Source organism: Pongo pygmaeus, chromosome 14 (genome assembly GCF_028885625.2).
Source record: "Pongo pygmaeus isolate AG05252 chromosome 14, NHGRI_mPonPyg2-v2.0_pri, whole genome shotgun sequence".
NCBI classification, from domain to species: Eukaryota; Metazoa; Chordata; class Mammalia; order Primates; family Hominidae; genus Pongo; species Pongo pygmaeus.
Genome location: NC_072387.2, coordinates 83,376,881 through 83,401,672, shown reverse-complemented (window position 1 = coordinate 83,401,672; position 24,792 = coordinate 83,376,881). Strand labels below are relative to the sequence as shown.

Genomic DNA, 24,792 nt, shown 5'->3' with positions numbered 1-24,792 from the left:
ATATGGGAGGATATGCATAGGTTATATGCAAATACTACATACTACTATTTTACATAATGGACTCAAGCATCTTTGGATTTTGTTTTGTGGTGGGAGTCCTAGAACCAATAACCGCAAATACTGAGGGATAACTGTATATATGTATCACTTCCACCCGAGAGCTGCTGTTGAATAAAGGGAAAAATTCTAGGCTAGCATATAACAGGAAACTGGTGAGGCTGTGTTCACTTGAGGAAGTAATATTTGACTACAGATGTGAGGTAAGCTATGGGATAAAAAGGCCTGGAAAGCAGAACAGAGGTATATGGGTTGGGATAAAAATTAATTGCTAAAAATAGTGACAGCTATTAAGCCAGTGTATACGATGGGCCTTTTTATAGTATTCTACCTTGGAAGCTTAGACGAATCCTCTTCTATAGCATCTTAATACAGCAGTTTGCCTAGGCATTATGCTTTGTCCAACCTGAGACATTTTCAGAAATAATGCTCTGAGATTTCAGATGTATCTCCCTAATACTTTGCTTCATAAAACCCGAATCAGAGTAATAGACAAAAGGTACTAAAATAAGATTTAAGTGAATATCTTTGTAAATCTGGAATAGAGAAGAACTTTCTAAAGGGTGACTCCAAATCCAGAAATTGTAAGTTGGAATTTGACTACTTCAAACACTTCTATAATAAAAGTTTTGTCAGTTTAAATGGCAAACTATAAAGTGGTAAAAACCATTTACAATATGTATGACAGTGAACATATTTTTCATGAAGAAACCTCTTAAATAAAGTAAGGCAGCAGCTGCCCAATATAAAGATGGGAAAATATTTGAACTGGGATTTCACAAGAGAATGCATAAATGGGCCGGGTGTGGTGGCTTATGCCTGTAATCCCAGCACTTTGGGAGGCCAAGGCAGGTGAATCACCTGAGGTCAAGAGTTCGAGACCAGCCTGGCCAACATGGCGAAAACCCATCTCTACTAAAAAAAAAATACAAAAAATTCGCCGGGCATGGTGGTGGGCGCCTCTAATCCCAGCTACTCAGGAGGCTGAGGCAGGAGAATTGCTTGAACCTGGGAGGCAGAGGTTGCAGTGAGCTGAGATCCCGCCGTTGCACTAAAGCCTGGGTGACAGAGCGAGACTGTCTCAAAAAACAAAAACAAAACAAAACAAAACAAAAACACAAAAAAAGAGAATGCATAAATGACCAGTAAACAGATGAGTTGATGTTTAATATCACTGGTAGTCCAAGAAATATAAATTAAAACAGTGCCTTTTTTTTTTTTTGGCTTTCAGGTTGGGTAAGATTAAAAAGATGGCCATATGGAAGAAACTGTAATAATTACACATGTATGTGCACTGATGAAACGTGTGAATGTATACTTTCTGTATGCATAACCATTTATAATCTGATTACCCTATGACCCAGAAATTTTACTTCTAGGAATATATTCCAAAAATGTAATTATGAGTATGTGTAAAGATTTAGCTACAATTATGCTCATCAGATTATTACAATTAAAAGTTGCGAAGCAATCAAAATGTGTAATAGGGAGATAGTTACATAAATGTGGCACATTGATAGAAGGAACACTAAACTGCCATTCAAAACGAAGTCTTTTTGAATTCTTTGCTATGGAAGTTTGTCCATGAAATATTAAGTAATCTAGGAAGTAGATTACAAAATAGCATTTGTGTCAAGGATATATAGTAACATGTTGAACACTTGTGTGTTAGATACTAGGCTAAGTGCTTTATGTTGATTATCTCATTTAAGTATAACATTCCTTTGAGTAAATATTATTAGTCCTATCTTATAGATTAGTTAACAGAAATAACAGGGGGCTAAATAACTCCAGGTCACACCAGTTGGAAGTGTGGAGACAGGTTTTAAGGATCAGCTTCAGAATTTGTACATTTGTGTATGTGCATGTATAATAAAAGGGCATACACCAAATAGAGTAACAGTGTATACTGTTGGCTGTAGAACTTCAAGGGATCTTAACTTTCTTATTTATACTTTTTGCAGAGTCTGAGAGTTTTAGCCTGTACTTAAGAGGAAATAAAAGCAAAGGTGTTTTTATTTCTTGATGTTTTTATTATATAAGAAGGGCAGGCAGCACTAGTTTTAATTTGTATACAGTACATGTCACGTTTTATTTCAAGAGGAAAAGATGGAGAAAAATAAATAGTATATTTAATTGGCATTTTTTATAACACCCATGGGGCATTATTAGGAAATTAGTAAGTGATGTTTGTGGAGGTAGCTGTTAGGGTAGATACAGAGAAATGGAGTTTTAAAGAATAAAAGCAATTTAACATTAAACACATATTTCTGTTTAAAATTTTAAAAACTTTTTGGAAAATTAAAATATTATTATAAAGGTGATTTTCTTTTTATTGATCAGCCATCAAGTATTTACTGAATACCAAGCATTGCCAGCCGCAAAGAAGTATAAGATGTAGAATTAATGCTGTAGTTGTAGATACAAAACTTCAGGAAGAGGTAATCTGTATTTAAGATAGTTATATGATCAGGTGGTAAATTACAAAGTTCAGATGAAAATATATAGAGAGGCCTGGGTCATGAGAATGGGGTTGTATATAAGATGGGTAAGGTTGAATAATACTCATGTGTCATAGAGAAGATACATGGAGAAAGCAAGCGTTGAGTTGACACTGAATGCTGGGTACGTAGTGACTGAAAGTGGAACACGTTCTGTAGGCAAAATAGCCTGAGCAAGTAGCAGATACAAGAATGAGCAGCTTGGAAATGTGCAGTTCAGTAAGATTTTGGCTGGTTTTCCTGAAGACATAGGAATTAAAGTAAGGTGAGACCAGATTATGGAGAGCTTCCACTGTGAAGCATTTATGCGGGTGCATAAATGTATCTAGATGCACTTATCTAGATACATATAAGAAAGTATTTGAAGGCCTTCTACAAGGCTTAGTTATTATATTGGTTTACTACAAGTTCTTCTTCAGTTTCTGTTAGAAATGTTGAGAGTCCTATGATCAAGTCTGTGCCCAACAGATTTGGAAGCTCCTACTACATATCGTAGGTTTTATTTTCACTTTCCAAACGGTATTTTTATAGTGCATCAACAGCATTCCATGGATTTTTACGTGAAAAATGATGAGATTGATTAGTGTGAGGAGGCCTCTGTACGCTTGTGAACAGAATTCTTAATTAAGAAACTCTGCCTTGGATGGGGCTTTGGACATCGTGTAGCCTAGCTTCCCACCTCAGTGAAGGAATTTCTCCTATAATAATTCCCAAAGGAGATTATTCCTATTTACCTAAAATGATTAATAGAGAGAGGAAGATGAAGACCTAATTAGTCTCTTAACCCGACATTTAGAGTAGCGTATTTCATCTTTGAAATACATATTTATAACTGAATGAAAATTGAGAAGCATGCTTTTTTTTCAGATTTGTATTTGTTGGAAAAGAATCATGTAGAACACTAAATCATAAGTTAATTTAATCTTTCAAGTAACTTAATCCATGCAACATGGAATATCTATCATGATACTAACTATTTTAGTTATTTGAGTTGTTTTATAGTGTACTCCTTGTAGATGGAAGAAGGCGGTATGTTAATGGTACATATAAAAAAAGTCTGGTTTGGTAGAAGATTACATCTCTTTAATAGTAATGATTTAAGTCACATCTTTTTAAAATTTGAAGTAGTGCCCTACCGAAGAGCTAAGTTATTACCAGTAACATACACCTTCTCTAAATAAAATAAAAGAGACATGATGATAATTTCTCATAAACCTGGAGTTAAGATTTATCTAGTTCTGTGTACCTGAGATTGCCCCCTTGTCAAACTGATTTTATCTACTTGACTCAACATATAGCATATTGTTGGTAGAACTGGTAATTCAGAACAAAGCAGAAGACACAGTCTGTTTGTTGAGTGTAAATCTAATTTATGAAGCCATCCAATCACAAGAAATTGCACGAATGAATTTTAAATCACATATAAAGTCAATAGTATTGCTAGAGGAGACTTAGTCAAGGAAGACATTATGGAGAATTTCCAAATTTCCAAAGAGCAAAAAGATGGGCTTTGGTGGTCCAAGGAAGGTTTCCATCTAGAAGAAATGGCAAATTTCTGAGTCTGTGAATCCACTGAGTCTTGGACTGTTTATATAATCTTTGTAGTTCGAGATATAGCACAGTGCCTTGTGCATATTTGTATCTTAAAAATATATAGTGCCTTGTAGATATTATAAAGAGTAGGAAGTAGACTTTAATAATCTTCAGTATAGTGCAGCCATTCAAAATTAAGTTTAGGATTAGAGAAATTATAGCTTGAGTCTTAGTTTAACCACTTGTTTCTACCTCTGATATTAGTCAAGATCTTTATCTTCTAAGTTACAATTTCCTCATAGCAAGGTGGTACATCAAGAGTCAAAATTTGTGATTGTAATGAGATAAATCTTGTGAAGTAAGATGCTATCTGAAATGTCACCCAGAAATGAAATAGGAACATGGCAGAATGCTACTTTTGTGGCTTGTATTAACATATAAATGCATCCTTTATTGTTTGCTATAGGCTTCTAAGAAGTGATACTAATTGGCTTAAATATTATCTGTGCCATATAATTATTTTCTCTTGGACAGGGGCCAAAATGAGAGAGAGCATGGGAGGAAAGGACAGGAAGGTTTTGTTCTGAAACAGTAGAGGTGTTCAGACATCTTCATCTAGGTATTTAGAAATTTAATTAAGGCCCATCTTAAGGTAGGGTGAAATATCCTCTTTTCTAATGAAATAAGTTCATGTCTAATGACCATATATTCGCAGTAATAGACACAGAGTCTGAATCAGGAATAGGGAAAGAGAGGCAATAACGTGTAACACTGGGCAGAGTGTCTGCTCCCGCTCTGCTCTTCTCTAACAGCTTCTTTCCTGACTGTTCTTTGCTTTGTCGGAAAGAGGTAGTCTCTCTATTGTCAATGGGCTCTATTTCTGGTAATCTTCTCATTTGTTTTCTTCTAGTGAGCCCTGGCTACCATACTGGCTAAAACAAAATATGCTCCCACTCCATTCCTATCCATGACGTTTCTTTTAGCCCGGAGGTTCAAATCTCAAAGGACATTTTGACTTTTATGTTTGGCTATCAGTGTTCTCAGATAATTCAAAACAAATAGTCACTTAAAAATTTTTTAATGTGCTATAAAATGATCTACTGTGGAGTTTTATGGAGGAAATTCACATATACTTATAAGAAAATACAGAACTTTAAGTAATTTAGAGGCATCTGTGGAGTGAATCAGGCTCTGCCTGTGGCCTCAACTCTCCTTCCTTTCCATACTTCTTCACTTCAGCTGCCTTGTGCCTGGCTCTGGATATGCACTTAACTATAGGTCAGAGGTAAGATTTGATAAGCAGTGTTCTTAGGAGATTAAGTTATGAAACTTAACTCATAGGGAACCAAACATTTGATTTAGGAAGGGAGCTAACTGCCTAGGAGGTCCTTAGGTGTTATTTATGCTAGAAAGCAAGGTCCTTTCTAGGGGCCAGACTTATCCTGATTATAGAATGAGACTTGTTGAGAAATGCCTGGGAACAAACTCTAAGAGTGATACTAGGTACCCTGGATGCCTAAACCCATTAATAGGGTCCCTAAATACTTACCTTAGAAATCACTGGTGACTTAGACACTACAGAGAACAGTAAAGATTTATGTGATCCAGTATATTCTACCAAATTATTCCTGGTGTAGTTAAGTCTGACTTAAATAGAAATATGACCAGATAACATGCCTGTACCAATTTTATGGTCTTAAAGTTAAAATTTTAATTTACTTGGAAACATTTAATGGGAAACGTTGAAAACTAAGTAGTTGACCAATCATGGTGAAATTTTCTTGACATATACTTTAACAAATCCTGCATTTCAACAACAGATAAAAAAACAACTGAGGAAAAGCAAATCTAGAACATTTATATGAAGAAATAGAAATAAAAGTGCTGGTTTTATATGATTTATAAATCCCTTTCTTTTTAAAGACTGGTATTTGGGAATGGTAGGCAATAGAGGATCAGTACTTGGTTGGTCTTAGTCCCACTGTTTATTATTGATTAGATATCCTCCATGTAATCTTTTGGGCAAGTGATATTTTTGACTTGAGATTCACTTTCCTCATTTATAAAATACAGTTACCAAAATTACCTACTTGGTAATGTGGTACTGAGAATTATGTAAAAGGGAACTATGTAAAATATCTGACAGGGCATCTGGAAATTAGTACTCAATGGTAAATATTAACTATTAATAGTGATAACTGCAAACCTTTTTTAATATCATATGTTTTTACTGCTATTTCTCTAGATCTTTTTAATTGATCATATAAGGTATGCCCCTTTAAAAAAAATAGAAAATTCTTTCTCTTTTTCTTATATTAATTTAAACTTATAAAATGATGTGATTCCCTTGTCTTCCTTCTCTTACACATTGTAACTCTCTGTCGCACCTAGATGCGTTGTAAAATCTTATTAATGTAAACATTTTAAAACTTGAAGCATTTCCACATAAGAGCCATGTTTCTTATACTTATCATAGTAAGAGAACTTCTAGATATGACCTTACTAATTCTTACAGTCTTTCAATAAATATTGCCATTTGGAATCTATTTTAATGTTTAAAAATATTAGGAATTATAAAATATGTATATATATTGTAGCTATAAGTACTTAGAAAAACATTATGAAATTATGACAGTAATACAAATTAAGATAAATATTTCTGGTGAAACCACCACATTTACTTGATAGAAGTTTTTGTATACTTTACTAATGCTTCTGCATACGCAGGTCATTTTAACTTAATATTGCAAAATAAGCTCTTTTTTCCATTTTTCATTAATGTAGTTTATAATAGCAGCATCCTAGTCCATTACAGTTTTCAACCATAATTAAATCAGCTATTTCCTCGTAATAAATTATTTCCAGTTTTTAGATTATAAATGGTGTTTCCATGCACTTTTTATACTTATAGTTTTTCCTTTTTTTGTTGTTGTAGGATTAATCTAGGAATGTTATCACTGGGTCAAAGACTATCAACGTGCTTTTGACTCTTGAAACGAAAGTGCCTTTCAAAGGAGTTCTGATGGTTGGTATTGCCAGAGGCAACATATGAATAAGGTCCTTCCTGCCACTTTCTAGCAATGGATATAATGGCTATTAAATTGGCCTATTCAATCAATGTTAAGTGATATCATTTTTTTTTCTTCTTTCTTTACAAGGGACGGAAATAATTGTTGACATACTGTTTTGGATTAAAGTGGGTAATCATGTGATGAAATAATTTGGAATTGGTAGTACAGTTATAATAAAGCACACGTTGTTGAAACTAAATTAAAAAGACTCTTTAATGCACCTTGTTGACTTTTTATGTGAAGAATGTGTGTGGTCACAATTGAAACTATTATGGGAAAATTTTAAAGTTTTTGAAGTAAAAAAGAAAAAAGAGGCCAAAAAACTTTAAAATGTATTTCCAGCTTGTAGATTCAATTGCTGATTTCTTAATGTGCCATCTACTTTAAACTCTTAAGTATCTGAAGCCCAAATCACTACATGCAGAGTTAGAAACCACTGTTTTTGGTTTTAAGGCTATTTATAAATAGCCTTAGTGGGGTCTTTATCTTCAGTTTTACTGTTAAAGCCTAATTGAGTTTTACTATTAAAGCTGACTATACTCTGTCTTCCTCCTTAGCTTGCTTTTGCCTCATTTATAGAACAGACCCTAGTATTTTAAAAACAATTATATATGCCACTCATACCCACCCCTCTCCCCCTGCCCCCAAGACAAAACGTGCATGTTGAATGAACAGACATAGTGAAGTGGGGGGATTTCCTTGAGCTGTAGAATTAGATGATGAAAAAAGGGAGAGAGGGGGAAGTGTGAGAACTACAGAGAAAAGAAGACAATTAGAGAAGAAGACATGGAGATATGAAAGAAGTAGCTTTATACTCTGAGTTCTCATTGCCTTTGTATTTCTTCACAAATTCTCGGGCAAGCTGTAAGATAGGCTGTTTTTTAAGGCTTATTGATAAGCAGTTGATTCGTATTTTAGGTCAAACTAATTCTGCATCTCTTTCCCATTGTTCTTTTCTATTCTGCTTCTTCATTCTACTCTATTTTTAAGAGAAACACTGTCTCTTGCTGGCTCTTTCTGCTCTGCTGTTGCTCCAGCCCTGCAGCTTCCCCACCGTGTGAATTTGCACTTCAGTGGCACCATTTCCTGTTAGAAACCAAAGGCAGGCCCCTGACTTTGCTAGGTGGTGATTCACACAGGAAAAGACCTGAAAAGCTGTATCAGGGCACCTGACTTCACCGTGGGACTAGCTGATCGACTTGAAGCACAAATGGGGCCCTGGAATCTTTTTCATACCTTTTGGTCTCCTGTGGGTCTGAGGTAGAGTGGTCAAAAAATTTAAAGATTGCTGTAAGTAGATCTAGAACACAAATTACAGAAGGTTAGAATCGATGTTTTTCAAATTACCCTGGATAGAAATCAAGGTGAATGATACTGATATTTGAATCCAAATCAGGTATTTGTTTTTTTTAATTGTAGTAAAATACATGTAACAGAAATATACTATTTTAACCCATTTTAAGACATATATTGTCACGTAACTGTATCTAACATGGAAATATGTGCATGCATATGTAACTTACAAAGATGAAAACTGTTCCTTATTTTGTAATAGAAGAACCTTAAATATCACTATTTTAATTTTCTTTTTAAATTGTGAAATACAACTTAAAATTTTATTTTAACCATTTTTAAATGTATAATGCAAGGTGATGTTTTTTCACTATACAAGTTAAGCTTTATATAAAGGAATTACGTACAGTTCTGTTAGAGAAGCATGAAACTAAAAAGAGGTTGATTTGCAGATTTTTCACTTTTTTGGAAATGAAATAACTGATTTTTTTCCTCTTCCATCCCTCTTTATTTTTCTACACATGTATTTTGGTACTTGAAGTATTGCTAAGTTTTTGAACCGAGTTTTCCTCCAAGGCAAAGGTTTGTTTTTTTTTTCTTTCAAAATCTTACGTTAATTTTTTCATGTAATGAATTTGCAATCCATGTGCAATTGATCTTTATAATAAAAATATGAAATTGACATTTCACATTGTATCCATAATTGGCATAAATTATGATGATTAATAATGTCAAGTTTGTGAGTTAGGGTACCCAAAACTCAACTGTTTTACTAGAGAAATCTTAGCAAATCCAAATTATTTAATTGTTTGCATTTTACCAAATAATGTTTTCAGCCTGTTATGTGGACTCTAGAGAAGTGGTTATCTGACAGTTGTCAAGTTGGAGGAAGTTAAGATGCCTTTATATCTACGTGGGATCATCATTTAGCTGTATCTGCAGTCATTTGGTAATGTCATCCAGTCAGTCAAATGTGTTTCATTTACTTTATTCATCAATATAATCTACATTATATTTACAACAATGACTATTTGTTTATAAAAAGGCAGTATATAAACTTGGACAGTTCTGAATTCCCTTGGGTACCTTTCTTACTTCACTACATGTTAGTAAATGATGATTGTGTCCTACGCAGTGGAGTGCCAGAACTCTTGCATCTGTTTAAACTACTCACTGATTTTCTTTTTTTTTTTTTTTTTAACTCTGAACAAACCAAAGTGTCCAACATGCGTAACTCACTAATGTTCACAACCCACTTGTAGCGAAACTAAGAACCTTAAAATGACCTTGAAGCTATAGCAGTAGTGAGCATCAGATATATTCAGACACTTCATCTGAGTCGATTAGCAACAGAGACTTCTTCCCTTAGAAAATAGAAGTAGTTGGGAAGCAATGACATTTGCATAAAGGCACTTCCTTTTGCCACCTTTGGATTTTTTTTTTTTTGTAGAATTATGATTTAATCTTACTGCTGTTATTAAACTGCTTTAAGCTTCTTTCCAAGTATCACAGCCAAATTGAAGGATTTATTTCCTTGCTTGCACTTTGAAACATAGCTGTCAAACAAAGTAAGCAAAGGCAAGTGATAGAGATACCACCCCTTTGCATTTTCAGTTTATTTGCATTTGTTCATGACTTCTAAGACACTTTAAATTTCCAAAGGAGTTTGTTTGCTTTAAACTCTGTCATATGTACATTGTTACCTGAATGAGTCTGTAAGAGATCAAAGTACCTGTCAGCTTAGTAAATAGAAGAGATTTTTTTTCTCTCCGAGCTGGTTATAAAGGGAGATTCCATTGGCTTATTTATGTTGAGAACTTAACATAGTTAGGAAAACAGTGGGTTGTTAAAGTTTGAAAAGTGTCAGGGAAGAGGTGGGTGGTTTCTGTAGAGTATCAAATATTTGAAGTATATTAAAGCTGAAATAAGTGAAAATCTGTTAGATTACTTGGAGTTTCTCCTAATTTCCTATGTTTTAGAGAGACTTTTTCCCCCTCAAGTGCATTTGCATATATAGAAACAAAATGTGGCTTCCACAAATGATGTTGCCTATCTCTCTTAAAGTAATATTTAAATGAATAATACAGACTTGTTAATATTGTCAGTTATTTTATAGGATACTTGAAGCTGAAGAAGACACAAATATCAGGGGGCCTAATTTGTACCTATGGAATTACTATTTTGGTCAAAAATATTTTCACTCCATGTGTTCATTGTGTGTGCATGCCTGCCCTCTCTCGGCAGTGGTCCAACTGATTGCTGCTGTTACTGTTAAGGGCTCTTAGTGTATCAAAAATAAGTTCTTGAGCATGACAGAATGATGCATATACTAATTTTTTAAATTGGAAACAAATGTTCTGTACTAACTATATAGTGAATACAATCAAATACATAAACCATTAGATGGGCAACTAAGCTGGTAAGCCATGGAGAATTTACTATTTTGTTGGATATTTGTTAGAGCATGAAGTTGGAATTGAGAATGTATTTTCTCCTGAAATATAGTTGACGATTATGTATCTGTGAGGTGTGGTTAATTCCACAAAGCTTATTTCCTCTACAGTATCCCCCAAATTAGAATATGGTACTGCCATTATGTGATAACCCTGTATATGACAGTGTATCTATTGGAAAATGTTTAAGTTTTCCTATGAATTTTTAGGGGCATTGCTGTAGCTCTGACAGTATAAATATGGATTTGAAAGTTATAAGCCGTACACAATTTGATATTTCAGAGGCTAGGAGTTGCAGTGGGGCTCCAGTGCACTGGTGGTGATAAAACTGTTAGGGGTTGGAATCTCTTTGCACTTTGATCTCTTAGGAACTGTTTTAACCCTAGCTGTATTTCACATGCCCCTTTTCTTCAAGATCACCAGAAACTTGTTTAATCTGCTGCCTCTCCACAATGAACAGCTGATGCTCTGGCCATAGTAGCTGTCAGCCCCCTTTCCTGCTAGATTGGGTTAGTGTCCCCACAAAATTCATGTCCTTTTCGGGACCTCAGAATGTGACCTTATTTGGTATTAGAGTAGTTGCCAATGTAATGAATTAAGATGAGGTCATCCTAGAGTAGAGTGGCCTTTAATCCAATATGGCTGTGTCCTTCTAAGAAGACACACACATAGGGAGAGCACCATGTCACAGAGGCAGAGATTGGAGTGATATATTTACAGGCCAAGGAATACCAGCGATTACTGGAAACACCAGAAACTCAGAGAAAGGCATGGAACAGTTTCTGCTCTACAGGCTTCAGAGAGAACGTGACCCTGCCAACAACTTGATTTTGGAATTTCAGCCTCCATAACTGTGAGAGAGTAGATTTCTGTTTTAAAAGCCACCTGGCATGTGCTGCTTCCTTACTGCAGCCCTAGGAAACTAATACACCTGCCAATAGGTAGAGAAGAACACAGTCTCTGAGTTTCTCCCCTGTAAGTCTGTTTTTTAGCAAACATATAAGTAATTTTTAACGTTCTCTAAAATTCTCAAAAACAAAACCGAACATCTGTAGGTGAAGAACATTCATTTTCAACCATCACTTCAGTTTGGCATTTTGTGGGAAAGCTATTCCATACTGGGATCCCATCCCCAGAGATTCTAATCTGGTGGGTTAAGGGTAGGGCCTGGGCATCTGTATGTTTTAAACCTTCCCAAGGGAATCTTGGAATATGCAGCTAGAGCAGAGAATCACTAGTGCAGAGGGAAGAGTAAGAACTAGCCAGGTGCACATTAGAATCAGCTTGTTGGCTTCTGAAACTTACTGATGCCTGAGCCCCAACACCAGAGGTTAGGGATGCAGAGAGTTAGGTCAAAGAGTGTTTTGAAGCTCCTGGTGATTTTTTTTTTTTTCTTTCTACAGTGGATGGATGGATGAGATCTCAGCATGACAAAATACCTTCTTCTGTATTGTATTCTTTCTTTTTCATAATTCAAGGCCTTCCCGGACATCTTCAAAGGAGGCGGCCAATGAGTTATATGTTGGGGGGATTGGTGTGGTCACTGGTGGCTGCAGGTGGGGTGAGAGGGGGTCAATGATTTTTTGGATTTACCCTTTTCCCTCCTATTTTCTGTACCATTGCATGTTCTGTGGGAAAACCTGTCTTGGGCCCACATGAAGGAAATGAGAATGAAAGTGTAGGGTTGCAAAAGTATAGATGTGAGGGGATACCCAGTGAGAGGAACAAAATTTGAAAAATGCCATGTGGCAGAAGTGGGAGACAAAGAGGTACTGTGGCCACTGGTAGCTCTTTCAATTGTGTATAATCCATTGTGCCTGTACAGAGGGGACTTAATGTGTGTGTATAGACATACATACAGATAATTTTTGTGCAGGACATAAAAATGTCTGTATAATTATGTTTTTTTCTGAAATTCTGTTTGCAGTGAATGTTGCCCCCGTATTATGTGATTATTTCCAAGAAGCTCCTATTTCTCCATCTTGCGGTCTGCCTTGTACTTTGTAGACTTGTTATTTGGGTTGTGCCTATGGTGTTATTGACTAAGAGATATGTTGTTACTACCTCTGATGCTGTACTAGTGACTAATATCTAGTATTGTTGCCATTTCTTTCATAATGACAGTATATTTAGAATATCTACGACACAAAAACATCAGATTTAAAGCAGGTCTTTTGCATGTAGATGACTTGGAATGAAAGCCGCCTTCATCCTGCGCTCGTTTCCTTGCTTTGTCCACATGCTTTACTAGCCTCCTGATGACCATCACTATGTTTTGAGACCACATTAGTGAGACCTCATCATTGGTGAAATTCTTTAAGATTGATTCTGAGATCTATGCTTGATGGCAGTTCTTAAAAGTGCTCATAGTCATTGCTGTCCGAAGTTCTTGTGTATCTGCTGATAAGCACTCTTGCTTTATTTAATTTGCATATCAATCCTTTGAGGTAGATCATAGCACTTCTATTTTCTTGGTAGGAGACTATCAGTGAGATTTGCCCTTTGAAACTAACCAGTGGCATACTGGCAAGCGACTTTCTGAATAAAAGGCCCTTATTTGTAACATTTGCTGACTTCCTTGATGTAAATACACAGACTATGATGGATTTCAAGCTACTGAAGTGTAGTCATGGGGTTGTAAAGAGATGTGTGCAGTCAGCTCTCCCATGCTGTACTAGCCAGATGCAACCCTCCTCTGGATCTATTATGTTATGCTGCCGAACTTTTCCCTGGCCCCCCTTCCACAGCAGTCATTTTACAGAATCCCCTGCGTCACAAACGAACATCATGTCCTGTTTGTAGCCTCTTCTACTGGAAGTTTCTCAAAAATATGGAATTACAATCAACTGTCAACTTCCAGGACCCTTACTGCCCTAGACTAACATAGAATTAATGGAATAGGATTTATTATAGTAAGACATCTTTTGTTTTTTCTTGATGAGAAAAGTGTGGGTAATGCTATTGAGTCAAATGCCTGATCGTTCCTGATGTGAGTAGCAATTTTATGAACTTATTAATAACACATCAAACTGATTTTTCTCGTGACACCAATCATTCTTTTTGGTTTAATTCTTTTTTGGTTTAATTCAAAATGCTTTTTTCTTTCGACATCTCCTTTTTCTTGGCATGGTCTTTAGATGAAACCACCTTTTCACCGTCTTTACATGAAACCACCTTTTCCCCAAGATAGAATTTGCTTTTGGCACAGCTGTGTAGTAGCAGATGTCGAGGGGTCTGGATCTTGATGGTAATGGAAAACCATGAGACTTGTCTGTCCTTTTTTCAAAATTGTGAATGAAGTGGTCAGCAGTAGCGTCTCCTTCCCATTCAATCTTTTTTTTTTTTTTTTTTTTGAGACGGAGTCTGGCTCTGTCGCCCAGGCTGGAGGGCAGTGGCGCGATCTTCGCTCACTGCGACCTCTGCCTCCCGGGTTCACGCTATTCTCCTGCCTCAGCCTCCCGAGTAGCTGGGACTACAGGGGCCCGCCATCATGCCTGGCTAATTTTTTTGTATTTTTAGTAGAGACGGGGTTTCACTGTGTTAGCCAGGATGGTCTCGATCTCCTGACCTCGTGATCCGCCCGCCTCGGCCTCCCAAAGTGCTGGGATTACAGACGTGAGCGCTGCACCCAGCCTTCCATTCCATATTTTTATGCAAAAGTCTAAACAATTATTTCCTTGCCCGTCTCTATTTCTACCTGATTGTAAATCTCAGAAAACATGTGTCTTGGGTTCATTTTTCCTGATCCTGGCTATAGCACTGACTTCTTTAAAAATTAGAGTGCATTCTAAATCATTGCCTTTTGTCAAGCTTCCTATTCGTGCCAAGACCTTGAGTGAGATGTGTTAGGCATCATTAATGTGCTGCTGCCATCTTTGTAGGGGTTGCCTTGTAGTGATTAGGGTACCCGTTTTCTTTCTTCAGCACAGCTGTGATAGGCTGAGTAGAGTTGAGAGAGCTTGATTCTATCCTTGGCATGGACTGCGTGCTTTTTCTAAGATGCTTTGGTTATATGGGAGTTGCTTTCATTTACGAGCACTGTGTAATTGGAAAAAAAACCAATGTTATTAAACAATTTCTGAAATTGCTTTTTGAAGTATATATTGCATGAAAAGAAATGTTAGTGAATATAAATATGAGACATGTAAAGTCTTTTTTATAACCAAATTCTGAGTAGGAATGATCTCGTTTTAAGGCAGACTGGATTTTTCTTTTCTTTCCCAGCTTCTCAAACACCTTTAAGACATGGCCACAGGCCATGGGATTTCAGTCCCCACACAACATAATGTCATTTTATATTTGATCCCTAAAGATTTTGAAATTGTTAAGATTTTATGACTGCCTGACACTTACATTTAATGTCCAGGCCATGACCCTGAGCGATGAGAACATGTGATCACAGGGACCATGGACTTGAGTTTATGTTACTGTTACAGAGGTTCCTGAAAGAAAAGACCAGGGGGCTTCAATGTGGTTTGGAGTCTGCACAATTTATTTTGCTTTTGCTGAGGAAATAAAGGAGTACATTTTTATTTTCTTAAAAACATTAAAATTGGGAGCATTTTCCACAAGGAAAAGATGTTTCCAGGAAAAGGAGAAATTGTATTTTAGTCTAATTACAAGAGATGTAACGTTATATTGATCTGCTTCCTACTTTTATTTAAACATATGATGTTAGAGTTTTTATTGCAAGGGACTTGTAAGTTAAAAAGACCTATTATGAGTAAGCTTCTTGACAGAGAAATCTGATTTTCAGCATGAACAGCATAAATGGAAACTGCTTTCTCTGTGATAATTCTATAATTTTGTATTGATTTATAATGAATATGCTTATCCAAAGAGAGTTACAGTGAAATGGAGTTACATTCAATTACTTAAACTCTTTTCAGTTTGAAGTTTTCATATGGATAGTTAATAGTATGGGAGTAGAAATATAGTTTTGTAATGAAAGTTTGAGTGTTAATCCTCTTTGGTAAAACCACTTAAAAACTCGAACTTCAGTAGACAAGACCAATCCTAATTTCTGCATATTTGTATTTAACACGTAATAAGTTAACATTTTGATTTATTTACATATGTATATGTAAGTAAATGTTCCTAAAACAAGACTTAGTTTGCCTCAATAGTCAGTCCCCATTTGAAGACCCTTGATCCAGAAATGTAGACCTCTAATATGTTATTATAAATTAAAACAAATTTTTTTCTCTCCAAGCTTTAAAAAAATACACAGTTTTTGTAATTTCTGTTAGCTGAATAAAGCATGCCTGATATTGATTGTTTTCATCAGTAAAAGATAAAACATGGGTTCTTTTCAGTGTAATAGGCCTTGCTGAATCATCTATGATAAGGCTAGGATGATACCTAAATATTTGAATGTTATGGAGACAAACACCATTTCCATTGAGACAGAAATGTTCGGTAAAAACTACATTTGCGAATGATCTGAACAGTGGCCCATTTCCAAAGGTTAATTTTCCTTGTGGAAATTATATATATATATATAGATTTATTTTGTATACTTTTTCAACAGTAGTGAGTACCCCCTTAGTGAATAATTCATTGTGCAGAAACATTATTACCAATTTGAATTGGTAAAATGCCATTGATGTTTCACTTATTGAAAATGTTGCCTATGTATGTATATATTTTTCAAGTTTATTTTTTTAACTGATATAAAATTGTATGTATTATTTACAACATGATGTTTTGCAGTACATATACACCATAGAATGGTTAAATATAGCTAATTAACAAATGCATTACCTCACATAGTTACTGTTTTTTGGAGAGAACACTTTAATGTCACTTAGTATTTTTCAAGAATACGGTATATCAATAATTAAAGTCAGTATGCTGTACAATAGATGTCTTGAATGTATTTCTCCTGTCTAACTGCAAATACGTATTCTTTGACCAACAGCTCCCCAACTACTCCAGCTTCTGGTAACCACCATTCTCCTCTCTACTTCTAATGAAATCAACTTTTTTTAAGATTCCACATATGAGTGAGATCATGCAGTATTTGCCTTTCTGTGCCTGGCTTATTTCACTTAGAATAATGTCACACAGATTCATCTGTGTTGTGACAAATGGCAGGATTTCCCTCTTTATTATGGCTGAATCGTGTGTATATTTTTTTTAAGTAAAAAAAAAAAAAAAAGCAGTAATTATAAGAATTTTCAAAAGTTTTCTCCTGGCCTTGGTTGTTCCAATCCTAATTTATCACATTCTTCCATGATATTATTGAGGAAGGTAGAGTGGAGCTGGCATGCACCACTGAATCATCTCATGCCCTGTGTACCCTCCTAGCCTAGCAGAGATGACAGTGCTCCTTGGTGACAGCTCTGGAACTGTATGCTCTAATGCTTTCTTCCCCTTTCTTTAGTTCAGCCCTGGAGGGTAGACAATCATTGATATGCCAGGGCCCCTGCTTCTCTGTGCCTTTCACTGCGGCTTGGCCAATTTCTTTCAACTCAGACCGTTTGCTTTAGATATATGTATAAGTATTATACGTATACATGTATAGATGTGTGTATCATTTCTGTCTTTTTTGACAGTCGCCAACTTAGGAGAATCTTTCCTTCATATTCTTCCATTTGTAATGAAAAAGATAATGATCCTGTTATTGCTGTGTACCATCACTTAAAAAGGTTTTTTTTGTGGGGCGGGGGCGGGAAGGAGGACCTCTTTTGATAAAGTTGGTACCAACATACTATAGCTTTTTATGGCAATGTTAATCCTGTGTATATGTAGTCTGTATTCAGCAACTAGATGAAAATAGAATTTCCCAATGAAGAGAAGAGTTGGAGATATGATTAAGATAAGATCTCAAATAGAATCAAATGACTTGTCTGGTTCTGAGGATTTCAGACTTCATAAAGTTTTTGTGAGATAATTCACATAACTTATAAATTCACATAACTTATTCACATAACTACCTTATGTGTTGACTTTTTTTTTTTTTTTTTTTTTTTTGGTTGAGGGCACTTATTTATTCACTCATTTTTAGTTCACTTTTTGACCAAAGTATAGTTCACGCAAGGAAGTGCATATATTACAAATGTACAAATGGATGAGTTCCCACAAAATGAAGATATACACACAGTATTTATCCAGATAGTTATAAAACATTACCAGCAGCCTCTCGCACAAGTGTCATCTACTGTGCTGTCTCCCATCACCATAGACGACTGTCCCTGAACGCCATGAGTACGTGTGCTGTTTTGAGTCTGGCCTTTTCTGCTCAACATTATTTTGGGGGTCCATATGAATTTTTTAAATTGATGTATAATATTCCATTATGAGTTTATCAAAAAGCTTCCACAGATTTATTCCTCCATTTTACTGATGATAGACATTTGGATTGTTTCCAGTTTACAGCAGTTGGGAATATGCACTGTGAATTTTCTAGAAGTGCCTTTTGGTGCACCATGTACACCAAAAAGTGTAGGGCATGTTTCTAAAAGTAGAATTGCTGAGTCTTAAGGAGTATATTTTCATTTTAGTAGACACTGGCAGACAGTTTGCCTAAGTAACTGTCTCAATTTAGACATTTGTCAATGCTACATGAGAGGCAGGGCATGGTGGCTTACACCTGTAATCCCAGCACTTCGGGAGACTAGGGCAGGAGGAACACTTGAGGTCAGGAGTTCAAGACCAGTCTGGGCAACAGAGTAAGACCTCGTCCCTACCAAAAATTTAAAAAATTAGCTGGGCATGGTGGCACATGCCTGTAGTACTAGCTACTTAGGAGGCTGAGGTGGGAGGATGGCTTGAGCCCAGGAGTTTGAGGCTTCATTGAGCTATGATCACATGCCATTGCACTCCAGCCTGGGTGACAGAGCAAGACCTTGTCTCTTAAAAAACAAACCAAATCTGGAATTCCAGATAATCCATATTCTTTTTTTTCTTCACATTGTCTTTTTGCCATTCTAGTGGCTGTGTATTGGTGTCTCTTGGTGGTTTTAATTTGCATTTTCCTAATGATTCATATTAATGAATATCTTTCGCATGTAAATGGCCATTTGGCTATCTCTTGGGAGGAACTTATCCAAGTTTTTTGTTTGTTTTTGGTCCATTTTTCTTTTTTAATGGGCTTATCTGTCATTTTCCTTTTTGTTCATTTTAGAAATTGAACCAAAGCCTAAATCCAGTGAGACATTTGCTAGGGAGGATGAGAATAATGGAAAAGTTATTCCAATAGACATATTTCTTTGCTCTTTTTTTGAAACCAATGTTTATTAAACATCTCTTATGTCCATCTCTTATGTCCATATCTCTAATGTCTTTACCATGATAAAAGGATAGTATCTGGCTAAGGAATTTTGCAGTCTAGTGGTGTATTAAGGCAACTACAGTGATATTAAGAATGCTTGTTGTTAAATGCTGTGATGATTAGGGGCAAGAAGAGAGTCCAGTGAAAGCATAAGTGAGTCCCGTAATAGTCTCAGAATTTAAGACCTACCTTGAGAAGAAAGGGAGTCAGAACTTAGAGGCAAAGTAGGAGTTAGCCAGATTAAAATTAGGTTGGGTAATAGTGTTTTATAAAGATAGAGGGAACAGTGTACAGATACTCATGTTGGAGAGATTGCTATGCCTGTGGAAAGAGAGGGTGTATGTAAGTATATCTAGGGGGTGTTGCATAAATTAATGAATATTTTAAGACTTTTTATTATTTACTGAGATTCTGTCATGCACCCAACCCTGTGCAACTCATGAGCGCGCTAGGGTGGATAAAAGTAATAATAACAATGATAACAATCATAATTTACTGAGTGTTTCCTATGTTCTGGGCACTGTTATAAGCACTCGCATTATTTCGTTTAATTCCTTTAGCCAGTTTATGATACAGGCACTGTTATTACTCATCATTTATATTAGAAGAAAATAGGTCTTAGAAAGTTCAGTGAGCCTTACGGTGCCCTATGCTCACCAAATTTATAACCTAGTGGAGACTTCAGAAATTGCACAAAGAATTACACATACACATTTTAAGTTTACTGAGGATTATGATAGCAATAAATTAGACATGGGTCAGTCTGTGGTAATAGTAAGAGTTGCAGGTTGCAGGATACTAGAAAGATTAGAAGAGTAAACATTTTCTAGCATTGTTTTTCAATTAGATGTATATAATCTACTGTTTATATTATATACTACTGTATACTAATAGTATATAATTTATTATATATAAATGTGCCTCTATCCAGCTATGATCATGAAAAGGTAACAAACTGTAGTAGTTATGAGCACAGACTTTGGATTCACAGTCTTTGGATTTGATTCCTGACTTCACCATTTGCTATCGAATTAACCATGGCAAACTCTTAACCTCACAGCTTTACTTAGAAAAACATTGTGTTAAATCCTTACTTATTCATTTCAAAATTTGGTGGTCCTGTGAGGAAAAACACATTCAAATTTGCCTTTGGTCTTCAAAATTTCAATCTGCTGAACATTAACAAAAAAAGCCGTTTACAGACGGAGACCTTGGAAAGTACATACTTTTGGGCCTGCAGAAAATTTTTGGATTGAACTGCGAAGGCACTGAAAATAGAAGGTTATAATTGAAATGTCAGCAAATATAACTTTAACAATTGCGGTCGATGCTACTGGAATATTAAATATACCTGTTAAATACATTCTTTCTTTTCAGTATATAAATTTTAATATGCATTCCGTATCTCTCCAGCCATATTTCCTATATCAATAGTCCCCTGTGGCAACTTTATCTTTGAATACAAACTACGCATGTTCAATATTTGAGTAGTGATAATGGGTTTTATTCTGTAAATAACAGCCTTAGTACCCTAAACTACAGCCAGCATAACTTTACCATTTGCAGGAACTACTGTGCTTTATATTCTAAATGGCAGTTTTAATGTTTTATCCATTACCAGTAAACAAACGCAGGACACAGGAAGAATAAAACTTTATTAGCATGGAATAAGCAAATCTATCATTCTGGTAGTGGGGTGTCCTCTATCCACTGGGCTGGTATGCCTGAACTGCTGAAATACAGTGTTCCAGGGCCCTTCTAGAACATTTTGACAGTACAAGTTATATTTGAATCATCAATCCAAATGGCCTTGTGCTGACAAGAACTCCAAATTGTGGAAGAATCTTTTAAAATGATATTTTTTTAGAGTCAGTTTAAAAGGTTCCTGCCGCCTGCAAGTTATGCTCAATAGCCTACTTCTCAAACTCTTCCTCAGAAATAGAAAATAATTCCAGGTGAGTGTTTGAAAGTAGCCTGCTGTTGGCCAGCTGTGGGGGCACATGCTTGTAGTCCCAACTACTCTGAAGGCTGAGATGGGAGGATACCTTGATCCCAGGAGTTCAAGACTAGCCTGGGCAACAAAGTGAGACCTCATCTCTTAAAAAAAAAAAAAAAAAAAAAAAAGAAAAACGAAAAAGAAAGTAGCCTAGTACAAGCAGTGAACTTGAGTCTTTTTGCTTTATTTTATGTGACTTTTGAACTATAGTCATAATATACTGTTCGTTTTAATATAAATTATCAAAAAACCCTACAAGTAAAATAGATGCTTCAGTAGTAGAAGCTGCATGTTTTTTATGTGAGTTGATATTCCTCCTGGCAAGGGCCCAGATAAATCTAGGATCTTTATAGTTTAGAATTTCTTTGCCCTCCTAGATATTTTGAATCTGAAGGTAAGAATGGTACAACACATATCATGAACTGGCTGATATGTAGATGGTGTTTTTGTGTTGTTGCTGTTGTTGTTACTATAGGAGTTTAATACAGAGATATTTTAAAATTAGCAAATTTTAGAAACAGAGATTATGCATGTCACTTGAATATAACTGTAGGGCAAACTTGTCAGGAGTGGAGTAGCAGTGGTTCTGTCCAAAGAGTGCGTTTCTTGTCCCTGCCACTTTCAGCCTTACTCTGTCTGGCTAGCCACCTCGGTCTCAACCCTGGCTCTTTTTAGCATTTAGACTTGTAGCTGCCTAAGTAAATGCAAGTGCTGTGGGTTGTTACAGGTATGCTGAGATAGTGATTTTCTCTGACACTTGGAGAATGATGGGAATAAAGTTGGGAGATGCCCAGTTAGCCTTTTGGTAACTTCAGGCACAGCCTGGCATTCCCCAGGATGTCCCAAGGTTAGGGGTTCAGGGAATCCGTTCCCATGAGGGGCCTTTCTTGTGTTCGTACCCAGCTGTGGAAGACTGCCAACTCTTAAAGGCCTTCCACAGACATAGAAGAAAGAAATCTACATGTTCTTTACCAGGCAGGTATTCTTTCTGATGTCACAGATTTGAATTAGCTGCTTATGTTTCCTCATAAAAACGGTCCAGTTTGGCAATGTGCTCACCCGTAACGGGCTCTATCGAAGTAGGGCAGGGATAGTTAGTAGAGATCATGTATTTGAAAACACTGTCTTTATGTATAACTCCATGAAAAAAATGATGAGTGGTTAGATATAATATGTGATTGTTTTTTAAGTACTGCTAGTTGTAAAGGAACTGAAGTACTGCAAAATAGCTTAAGTGTACAGTGATTTTTTTCAACACTTTTACATGTTATGAAAATTATGAACTGCTAAGCAAATTTGTTTACTCAGAAGAATGCTTAAGGAAAAACATAACTAGAAGCAACAGTAAGATAACAACAGAATGAATGAAAATGTTGTCAGAGGTTTGACATTTAAGAATTTGGAGGATGGCTTGGCCTGAGTTTCCAGATGATACTGTAACATAATGTACTTAGTTGTGCTCATTTTAATCATGTATATTGTCAGATGCATTTCCCATCAGCAGTGTAGCAGGTATGTGATATAAAATAGGTAACATTTTATTTTATCAATTTAAAAAAACAGCCCTGCTTCAGGACATGAAACAGTGTACTCAGGAATAGATATTGGGTTATATTTCTGGTCTTCTGGGACTCTTTTCATTTTAATAGTCTATGAGGATTATGGAAAGCTCTTGACACTTCCATTCAGACATGGCTGTGCACGAATGACTGTGCTTTGGAAGACACATCCAATGCTTTTGGGATCACTTTGTAGAATTTTCTAAGAACTAAAGGTTGATAATCTGGTGAGATACAAATTAGGTACCAACAAGCATCAAATACATTCTGCACAATTATAGCTCTCCAGGGGGCTGAAGATTGTGCTAAATTAACAGTACATGTGATACATTTACATCCAGATGCATTAAATGCTAGATTAAACAAGAAAACATGTCTTTGGGGAGTTTAGTGGACATTTTAAGGTCTATATAAAATACAGTTAAAGGCCAGGAAAATTCCCAGTGTGTCATACAAGGGTTTGAAATGTGGAACCTTGACCAGTACTGTTCAATAGAAACATAATTGAATCAGCTTCAGGAATTTTAGAGTTCCTAATCACTGTAGTGAAAAGACATAGTTGAAATTTGAAATAATGTATTAATACTTATTTAACCCAGTACTGTTTGTCCCTTGGTATTCATGGGAGACAAGACACTCTTCTGATGCCAAAATCCACAGATGCTCAAATCCCTGATATAAAATGGCATACTGTTTGTATATAACCTATGTGTATCCTCCCATACACTTTACATTCTCTAGATTACTTAAAATTCACAACACAATGTCCACACAGTGTTTCATTCACATGGATTTAATGTAGTACTTAAGTCTGCGGCAAATTCGAGTTTTGCTTTTTGGATCTTTGTGGAATTCTTTTTTTCTCGAATATTTTTGATCTGCAGTTAATTGAGTCCATGGATGCAGAACCCACAGAGAAAGAGGGCCGACTGTATATCCAAAATATTATCATTTCAACGTGTATCAATAGAAAATGATTAGTAAATGATTAGTGAACTTTTTAAAGTTATTTTTGTATTGCACACTTGTAGAACAACTTAAATTGCACTAGCTACATGTAGATGCTCTGTGGACACATGGGCCTGGTGGTCAGTGAAGTCACCACTAGCAGTTCTAGCGTTTTGCCTCTGCAGTACTGTGAACAGAAATATTATACTGTTCCAATTCATAATTCCATCGCTTTTTTTTTTTCTGCTCTGACGTGTGCTTTCTGAAATCTAGAGTTCTCCTTTATTTTTAACTACACTAGGGATTTAGTTGGAAAGGGGAGGAAGGAGTTTATTTGTTGATTCAGTGAATGAATGATTAAAGTTCATAGTGAAGGATCAAGGTATAGATTTCTCAATAATTAAGGGAATAAGATCACTGATATTAAAGAGGTAATAAAAAGGAGAGAGTAGAAGTTACCAAAAATCAAAGTCTAATTCTGAAATAGATTAAATTTTTAAACCTAAAGCCAAAAAATCTACATAAGTAGGAATGCTGGATGATGGATTTTCAGACTGATCTTTTCCTTTGTATGTTTTAGTTTATTTGGATGATATTACTTTGAAAAACCATGAACCAGTCTTCTATTGCCTCTCTGTAAAAGGAGACTGTGACATTAATGCATGTTTCTAGAAATCTGGTTGTATTTATTAACTAAATTTCTGCTTTCTTAAATTAGCATAATTTAAGATTATAGAATACCCAGAGAGGTTCATGCAGCTTTTTTTGATTTTGTTAGACACGAGCAGCTTCTAAGGTCTAGTAGTATTGATTAGTTCTGTGTTTTAAAAACCAAAATAGTACTTATCAATAATAAAAAATAATAACTACAAACACCTTCTACAAATTATATGTTTTAGATTCTCCAAATATGACAAAATGATGCAAAGTAGGCATTAAGCCATTTGTGGATGTGAAAAAATTGGATTTTAGAGAAATTATGGCTAGGCCATAACTTGGAAACAGAAAAGCTGGGTGTTGAATGTAGGGCATAGCATGCCACATCTCATCCAGCATCAGGAGGGGAATAGTCATTTAAGGAAACATTATTGCCTCTGAACTCTGCA

The 24,792-nt window shown here is 35.7% G+C and overlaps 1 protein-coding gene across 16 annotated transcripts in view; it reads left to right on the top strand.

Moving 5' to 3' along the window:
* Positions 1-24,792, top strand: part of KLF12 (KLF transcription factor 12) — a 458,192-nt gene that overhangs the window by 99,752 nt on the left and 333,648 nt on the right. For 4 of the 16 annotated variants that reach the window (XM_054446215.2, XM_063650932.1, XM_054446217.2 and 1 more), the window contains one exon: positions 7,027-7,116. The exons of the other annotated variants lie outside the window; for them this stretch is intronic. The gene's annotated coding sequence lies outside the window, so the exon portion shown is untranslated. The remainder of the gene's footprint in view (positions 1-7,026; positions 7,117-24,792) is intronic. 16 annotated transcript variants of the gene reach the window in all.